Raw genomic sequence first — 10308 nt, 5'->3', positions numbered from 1 at the left:
TTCAGGCACCCTTATATTCATCATCTGCAAGCTAAACTGTCGCCTGTGCAGAACACACAAAAAAGCGACGCTGGACAGCTGAGGACAAACCAGAGTGGAGATTGGCACCAGGGACGGACTGGCATGATGACTTAAAGGTGCCATGTGTAATGTCCGCCAAAAATCAATTCATACTCCACATTCCATAAAAGATGGGGGCAGTATACATCCAGAAAGAGAGCTGGTTTACCCTAGAGTAACAACCGAGACTCGTGTATTGCAGTTGTTGTTGTCCGCATACTGCCTCCCATGGCCGAAACTGGTATTATGACACCTGTCGGGCTGTGGCTAGTAATTTAGCATGCTAATTCAGGTTGATATCTCTGCAGCACTATACCTTGTTATTTTTTTAATGACATCATCGCCCATATTTCTACTCATTCTTTTGATGCGTGTAGCTCATCTTTTGGATATTTTTACCTCAATTCTTACACATGGCACCTTTAATTGCGATAATGTAATGATGTGGTTATGGTAACGTAAGGCCATGCTGTATTTATAATAAAAAACAGCGTAACTTAAATGTTCTAAATGAATGATTTGCAGCACAGGACAGCAAAAGAGTGTCAAATCGATGTTAATTGTTGGTCAGATTGATCAGTTTCCGTCAGACGTCCAAAATTCAACATCGATGGCATGAGTGGTGGTTGGTCTCTCTAAGTAGAGCGTCGAAAGGGTTCTATCTTGGAAGGGTAATTATCATGGTAAAGATGGGCTAAAAGACTGTAGACTGACGGAAATGTAGGCTACAAAACATCAAGTTATATTCATGCACAAGCCAACTAATATACGGTAACCTATAGACCCTTTCATCAATAAAAACAACAACAATGCTTGAACGTTCTATTTGGGCCCCAATCTACTTCCTCTGCATTAAGATAACATATGGAATGTTAAAAAGGAAGTCTTGTGGGGCCAACTATGATGCTGATAATGGAACTCTCTTGAAAGGGTCCATACGATAGGCTAGTGGAAGACATTAAAGATAATTATTTAATGTAGCTAAAATGTTCCAAAATGTAGCCTACCAGCAATGTAGTATAGGCCAGGGGTTCCCAAACTTTTCCACGACAAGGCCCCCAAAATACCACTAGGTTCTGCCCAAGGACCCCCGTGATGTGTTATTAAACCCATCGACAATACTACAGCAAATGTAAAAATACATTAAGCTAATCCTAATAATTATTTTAGCCACAAGCACTTCGTGATGGAGCACACAGTGTGTAAAAATTGCATTTGGGGCTTTCTGCTATATGAGAGCTATCACTTTACTATTATTCCCTGTAATTATCATGAAAAATATAATGTTCATATATGCGACAAATTATTCTAATGGCATTGTATAACAACCCTAATAGTAAAGGTATATTTTACATTTTTCAAATGTGTTTATTTGTTTCTTTTATTTTTCCTTACAACTTTCTGAGGCCCCCACTTTGAAAACCACTGGCATAGCCTACAGGAATTAAATATTTCTAGCAACAGCCCTATTTATTTTGTGTTGTTTCAGTTGTCTTACAGTGATTAACGTCTACAATCTAGGTAATTTAGCTCTTTACACGTAGGCAAATTCAGTAACTGTTTGGTGCTGCTGTCAGTTGAGCATTGTATAGTTTAAATGTAGCCTATTGAATAATTTGAAATGATACTTTGAATTCAAGCAGAAACTCTTCTTTAATAATTGCTTGTATAGCCTAGGCTACTTGAATATGGAGATCATGTACTCCATGGCTACCTCTGATCAGTGAGAGTGATAGCCAATAAGGCAATATTGCAATATTGTATTTTTGAATTTTCATTGGTGTTACTTTTGCACTATTGTCACTACCGGCATCCGCCGCAATTTCGTGTAGGCAACTTCAATTAACTTCTGACGGCTCACAAAATCCTGGCTCTGGGCCAAAATGCGAGGGGTGGGCCTGACGTGAGCTGTTATTGGATCAGTCGAGTGTCAATATTAGTGATGTAGTACTCGAGTCCGGTCTCGGACTCGAGTCCGGTCTCGGACTCGAGTCCGGTCTCGAGACCAATTTCTGCTTTCTCGGTCTCGTCTCGGACTCGTTCCTTCAAAGACTCGGTCTTGACTCGGTCTCGGGCCACAGTGGGAGGAGAAGGACTTGTAATTTCAGACCGAGTCCTCGAGACCAACGCATTTTTTATGTTCATATAAAAAAACAGACAACACATAACAACAACAATAATAAAATGCAATGTTGACCGGCATTATTTGAAAATGACATCCCATGGTGCAATGCAAAGATACTGCCGTCAGAGCCGTTTATTTATCTCTATGGCTCTGCTGCCGGTGAGTGTCTGTAGGTCAGCATAGTCCATATTAAGACGTTAAGACTGCTCCTCTAAACAATTCCCAATCTAGCTTAGTCTGTAGGCCTAACTGTTGATTATTAACTGGGGTGATATTAAATTATGAATATTAAAACTGACATTTTTTTATGGTCTTGGTCTCGACTCGATCTCGACTCCTAAAGGACTCGGTCTCGACTCGGACTTGCTTCCTCAAAGACTCGGTCTTGACTCGGACTCGACTGTATTTGAAAACCAACAGACTCGGTCTCGACTCGGTCTCGACCCTTCAAAGACTCGGTCTTGACTCGGACTCGGCATAGGCGGTCTCGTCCCCATCACTAGTCAATATGGAAATGTAACCAGTGGGCCGCTGTCTTCCTTTGGGCCGATCGTTGGCCAAAATGATTAAATTATATATAGCCTATTCTATCGGCCCAAAAGGTGCGTCGGCCCACCGGGAAAATGCCCGGTATGCTAGATGGCCAGTCCGCCCATGATTGGCACAATCTCACACTGTAAAGTTATCCCTTTGCTGCAAGGCCTCCAGGGACAGTCAATGCTGCCTTTGTCTTGTATTCGGAGGCCAAGCATTTGCAGCGTCTGCAACTGCTCTTGTATTGGAAGGCCAAGCCTTTGCAGCGTCTGTTCTGCTCTTGTATTCGGAGGCCAAGCCTTTGCAGCGTCTGCAACTGTACTGCTCTTGGCGGTCTTTGGGTTGACTCAGGCACTCGACTTCATGCTGTAGGTGGCGACAAAAAAGACTTATAATCTTCCACTTGAGTGATCAAATTTTTCTAATCCCCGTGAGTGTTTTGATTTATTTATTTTTTTGCCATTCACCAATCCATATGCATGCGCGCGCACACACACACACACACAAACACACACACACAGAGTGGATACTAAATCCTTTCTGCTGAAGCAATCAGCTGTACACTGAGATGGCCATCTTGAGTCTGGCTCAGACACCAGAGACTTCAAATCATCATTTTCACAGGGTGCGATCGCCAAGGAGGTCTCGCACACTCTGGAAGAAGAGATAGCAGATGAGGATAAAAACGGTCAGCACACAACATGGACATATCTGCCCAGGCTTACAGGTGAACACAACATGGACATATCTGACCAGGTGTACAGGTGAACACAACATGGTCATATGTGACCAGGTGTACAGGTGAACACAACATGGACATATCTGACCAGGTGTACAGGTGAACACAACATGGACATATCTGCCCAGGCTTACAGGTGAACACAACATGGACATACCTGACCAGGTGTACAGGTGAACACAACATGGACATATGTGACCAGGTGTACAGGTGAACACAACATGGACATATCTGACCAGGTGTACAGGTGAACACAACATGGACATATGTGACCAGGCGTACATGTGAACAACGTGGACATATCTGACCAGGCGTACAGGTGAACACAAATGCCTTTTGTCTTGTACACATGTATCCACTATCCATACACAGCCACACACAGAGAACTGAGTATTACTGACTGCACTGAATAATTTTACAAATGGGACTCATTTATAAAAAATATAAATTGGATTTAAATTGTGTAGATCACAGTTCATAAGTACAGCAGTCTTTTCATACATTATTTAGATGAAGCTACAGTCTCCTTTCTAAACCTATTTGAGGCATCTTGTGAAAGAATCTTATATACCCCATCACTTGCACCTGTGCTGCTTGAGCAAGCTAAGTGATGTACCCTTTATAACTTAAGATATGGGATACTGCTGCTATAAAGAAGCCGATACGGCACCGAATCATAACTGTTCCTTCCTATCCAAGCAAGTAACACATTATTGTGGCCTCCCTCATGCCAAATGGAGCAACTATGTGTATTTTAATGCATTCTGACAGACTGAAACAAATAAAGGCTAGAATGGCACTGCATTGCCAGAGATCCTGTACAGTTTTATTTCTGCTTCCATGAGTTGTAAGATATGGCATCTGGTGGTGCTGGAGCTACTCATTTCCACTAGTGTTCATGACAATTGGACCAGTGGCTTTTACGTGAACTCAAGTGGGCGCGGTCTCAACTGGGCGAGCTCATGAATAGTAATGAGCTCAGTCAATTCCACGTCAGACTGAGCAGCTTTGTAATTGGCCTGATTTCTCCGCTTATTTCTTTGCGGTGGCTAGAGCAGTTCATTTTCACATTCACTACATCACAAACACATATGGACCTAAAATATTTTTAAAAATACAAGTAAAAACGGTTTGTGTGGCAGGGCCTTTAAGACCTTTAAGTATACTTATTTACTCTATTGGTGAAATAGATTGCCCACTATGAATCAGTGACAATAATTAAAAGACAAACAATCCAAATAGATGATTTATTTAGAAATTTAAACTAGGTAGCATTTTAACCTTTTAAGTTATTTAACACCATCACTACCACACTTATGGTGAGTTTCATCACAGTTGAATGTATTGGTAACACTTGAAGGGTGAGTTCATAACACATTCATAGCAGCTGTCATAAACTGCACATAAAGCATTCATGACTGTTTCATGACACATGACGCAACATTCATACCAAACCTTTCATGAATGTGGAAGACAGAACAACGACAACTTGTCATAATAAAAGTCCAATCGCAACGCAGCATTGGCCATAGCAATCGCAACGCTCCATATTCCCTATTGGCCAGGGGCGCAGGAGGCACGGGGGACGTGGGGGATATGTCCCACGCGGTGCTGAAGAGACGGCCTTATAAAAGCCTTATATAAAGCCTTATATACGCTAAATAAATAATAACATATAGGGTTTGCGCTAACTATGTAAAACTCCCCATTAACAGCATCACATCATTAACCACAGCCATCTACAGTACTATAAGAGTGCACAATCTTATATTCACTCTGTTGGATATCTGAAGCCAGTTTGTCTACTAACAACCATCATTAGAGATGCTTTTCGTTTGGAGCGGCATACTGGTAGGCCATCAAAAGCATAACATTTTCGGTTTGGTTTGGGATCTAATTTACTTTTGGACTGTTTGATTATATTGCTAAATGTTGGGACTGATGGACACTGAACTCTGGGAGATATTTGATGGTTCACTGTTATGTTTCATGCAGTTGGAAAAGTGTCGGGATTTCTACCGCTATTTATTGTGAGACAAGGCAGCCATTCATTGAATAGGGGTTGTGCTGTAATAGAAACCTTTTTGCGTAGCCAAGTAGCCTAAATTGAGTTATTGTTTAATTATGCCTTGAGTCACGCAACAATTGCGTTAAATGTAGTAGGCTTCAACCTCTGGCAATTAGCTCGAAAGGGGCGGCAAGACAATGAGCTTGAGAACATGTGTTGGAGACCCATGGTAGGAAAACGACTTTATTAATCCAACCAACAATATAATAAAATATTAAGAAGAGGTGTTATTTCATTGACTTAAAATCGAAGCAATGTCTTCTAGTGCTGGTGGACTGATGGCAATTGTTGGTATGGTATAGGCAAATATGGGAAGCTGCCTTTATTTGTCCGGCTATAAATAGAATCAATCCCGGGCATAATTTGAGGATTTATGGTAGCCTATCTCCTGCTCAACATAACATTAGCTGTTATGTTTATTTATAACAAACTCAACTAGCCTACTGATCAACTCGTTTTCACTAGCCTAACTATAAAATAAAAGTATATAGGCCTATCCAAAGTTTTTGTTCTATGACATTTATTTCAAACATAATTTCAAGACACAAATTGGATACTTCAGTTACCTTGGTGCATAAATCCCAGAGAGTAGGCTACCACACCCCAGAGTGATGGGCCTTTCTTACGCGTTCAGTGTGGGGTATAAACAAGCTGAGAATTTAGCGGTGTCACGTCTGGCTGTCACAGACATGGGGAGCTCTTTGAAGCTTGGGATAATGTGGTACAGTAATATATATTTTTTTCAATTTTATAAATGCTTTGTTTAAATGCTGTTGGAACAAATAGTAGTTGATTATAAAGGCAACTTTCTGTTGCAATTTTCTGTGTGTTCTGGACTGGTAACTTGTTAAGCCAACATGTTCTAACATTGCATAAATATTAACTGCAGACACATAGTGGAGAGTTGATTTGGTTTATACAAGACAATTTAGGTACTGTAGGCCTAACTAGGCTATTTGATCATGTAGTCTATGTTTGGATCATAGGCATGATGATTCATTCATGGCTTCATAAAATATCAACATCATGTTGCTTTTAGAGTATTCTACCATTGGCCCAAGTAGTGTAAAATAAATCTAAAAAAATTAAATAAAAGTAGAATTGCACATAGCAAGAAGCTGGTCTGAGGGCAGATCTGGCGTTGTGCTCATCTCACGGTTTTGACAATTTTAATCAAAAAATATTTTGAAAACAATCAATGGTATTATCTTAATATTCTGGCAAGTTTAAAATATGATGGTCGAAAGTGGGCCAGAGGTGGCGATCCGATATCGGAAAATCTGATCTCATGGGTTTGTGTTCACAATTTGGTCCCCCTCACTTTCAAAATATCTCCTGCGCCCCTGCTAGTGGCCAATAACGGTATCACAGGGGCTTGACCATGCGAGGGTGCCAGACAGACAGAGACATAGATTTTGTGCTTTATATATAAATAAATGTCATCACAGTGTTTCACAGAAAGTATTTTACAGTATTTTGAAAATACAAAAATACACAACACTAAAGTATTTTGATAGAAAAATACAAAGGCATTTTCATCATCTCAATAAAATACAAATTACAAAATAGTATTTTGTATTTGAAATACGTATTTTAAATACATGTATTAGAAATACTGCCCATCCCTGCCTTTAAGCACAACTAACTTTTCAAACAGTTTTGCATTCACCATTGACCATGCGAGGGTGCCACAGACAGACAGAGATTCTGTGCTTTATAGATAGTTAAGTAGGCTAGATGTCACCACAGTGTTTCACAGAAACTGTAATTGTATCTTTCGACTGTCATTTGTTGCACGTGCTACAAAAATCATTCTGTGCAATGGAAGATTTACCAACGTTACACCGGTCTGATACAGTTTTGCCTATACATGCGTGAGACTGAGACGCCTGTTTATTTTGTTTTAAGTGCGTGCAGGGTGTGAGAGGGGAATCGATGTGCTTTGACTCCAGCTTGGAAGTTGTAGTCTGTGAAATTAAAAAGCACGTGTGTGTGAAGTATCCAAACAATGACACCTTCATTTCATTATGGCTGCTTTAGCAACACACCTTAAGCTACTGTGTAGTGGGTCCCATTTAGAAGTGGCTACTTCATTCGCGCTTTCCTTGACTCATGGAGCTGCGTGAATTTTATTACAACTTTTCGCCACGATATGGCAGTTTAAGTCCGCTTGATACTGTAAGGCGTAAGCCATTGGTTTCCAAAGGAGATTTTATTTGTGTCGCCACAATTTATGTTGTAAATAGGCCTACCTTACCTGTAGCTTAGGAAAGCTAACAGCTTTCTATTAGGATCTAGTTAGTTACAGTTTTGTCATAACTCCCTGATGCATTTTTGCATTTAGAATAGCCAGAGCGTGGATATCTCAATCGGAAAATTAAACAATATCGGGTGCCTATGGACTAGGCTGGGTGAACCCAGCCTGATCTGCCCGCTATTTATTTTTTGATTTCTTAAAAGATTGAGCTTGGTCTGGTGAAAGCCAGACTAGCCATGGACCTCAGTTACACAATGCAAGGGAACATGAATCAGCTTATATTTGCACGAACAATAACGGACAACAGCTCTTCAACTTTTGCCCGTTAAAATGTGTATGAACAGTCTAGCGACGCATTTCATCAAGGCCCATTTGGACATGCCAGTTATTTGCACCACTGGTTAGATGTAAAACAGCATTTCGTTTCAGACTACTGTTACTTTTTGTGCATTAACAATAACGTTTCAGACTACTGTTACTTAATTTGTGCATTGACAATAAAGTATTACATGAACTAAAGATGACTAAAATCTTATGTAGAAGAAGAGACGTTCACAAAAAATCCAAATGACCTTTGTTTTTGATAGCTGTTGAAAACGGCATGGAACTGACAGAGATGTTTTTGTTTATAAATAAATAAATAAATAAATAAATAAATAAATTTATGCTGATACCTTTTGCTTTTCCCAAATACAATGTAGCCTACAGGTGTAAGTGACCTTTCATCAATCCAGTTGCAATGGATGAACTGTGATGAACTGCCCTACTTGTGATTGTTTAGAGATTTTAAAGGTTTTATAACAATGCTACATCTTCTTTGGCTATTCTACAATCTATTCAACTTTTCATCACCAGTAGGCTACTTTCTGTGCAGCCGCACACACACACCCAGGCATGCCAAACAAGCATACACAAAAGTTTTAAGAGTGGGGGATGGAGTAAAATATGGAGACAAATTGAAGTGTGATTTATTTTCGCGGAACAGATGTACAGGACTGAGCGGCGGTCATATTTTGTACCGCCATGCGGTACATCTAATTCTAATTATGTTTCCCATTGTAGCCTAATCGTAATTTTTTCTAATGTTTTGCATGGAAGTGCGCTGGTGCACGTTCATGAAGGATAGAAAGATGATGCGTTGTGCACCCGCCAATATGACTGTTGACTGTTGAATGCGCTCTTAAAATAACATATAAACAACTCGCCATAGACTTCTGACCAGGTTTCTCTTGGTCAGTGGCGTAATGCATTTTAGGTGGTGTACAATAGCGATTTTTAGACAATGCGCTAGGCCACTCCCTAGGTTGTTACTTGTCACACCCCTGGGCGCATTGTTTTAAAAAATAGACGTGCAAAATAAGAAAATAGCCTAAACATTGTTCCGGGTGGAAAATGAGTTTTACGCCATGCGCCAGGGTGCAAAATAGGGGCCTTTGAGTGTTGAGAAGAGAAAAGTGCTAGCCTATATAAATGTATGTTGTTGTTGTTCTTGTTTGTAGCATCAAAAATTACAGATAAATGTCAGTGTTAGCATTGTTGCTATTTCTTCTATAGGTCCAATCAAGTCAGTGGATATAACAGTGGTCACTGACACACTGACGTGCAGTTCTGAGGGCCTCTACCCGACTCCCATCCTCGTCTGGTCTACTGACCCACCCTCACAGATACAATCAGAGACGGCAGAGACACAATCAAACGCCCAGGGCTTCTTCTCAATAACCAGCAGTGTGAAGAAGACGACGTCCAACAGCACTTATATCTGCACTGTTACAGCAGGGGAGAAAACCATGACATATTCACTGAAACAGCAGAGTACGTGTCACCTTTATTTATTTCATTTCAAATAAGACCAGTCACTGCAAACACTGTGTAATCGATGCTGCTTTGACAAAGAACGTAGAGCTAGCGGAGAGAGGAAGGACTCACCGGAGCACACAGATGTGGATGTTCCTAATCTTTTATTTAGTAAAACAGATTAACATTTCGATATTCCATCTTCATCAGAGTCCATAGCAGACAAAGGTGGTGGTGCCCTATTAAATGGAGTTGTGAACACCCATAGGTGCATGAGGGGGGCGTGGCTTCAATTAGCCAATGACATTCATAGACCTACTCTCATTTGAATTATCAGTGGAAAACAAATATGTGGTATAAAAAACCATCATCACAGAACAATGCTTTAGATTAGATTAGATGAGATTTACAGAAGGTGGTAATATAAATTATAAATAATATAAATTAAATATAAATATGTGCAGTGTATTAGCAGTAACCTTATAAGAGCAGAATTAATATGGCTATGTATGTAGTATGAACAGTATATGAACAACATGTACAGATATGTGCAGTGTAGTAGCAGTAACATTATAAGAGTAGTAAGAATAATATATGCAGTGTATTAACAGAATAGCCTGACGAGCCAGACCCACATTAAGATGTATTGTCTGGGAACTTACCATTTGCAGTGCTCAATCCGAGGGGCGGGATAAATGGTTGTCTTTAAAATTCCCTCTGCACGCAATAAC

Source organism: Alosa sapidissima, chromosome 17 (genome assembly GCF_018492685.1).
Source record: "Alosa sapidissima isolate fAloSap1 chromosome 17, fAloSap1.pri, whole genome shotgun sequence".
NCBI lineage: Eukaryota > Metazoa > Chordata > Actinopteri > Clupeiformes > Clupeidae > Alosa > Alosa sapidissima.
This window is presented reverse-complemented; position numbering follows the sequence as displayed.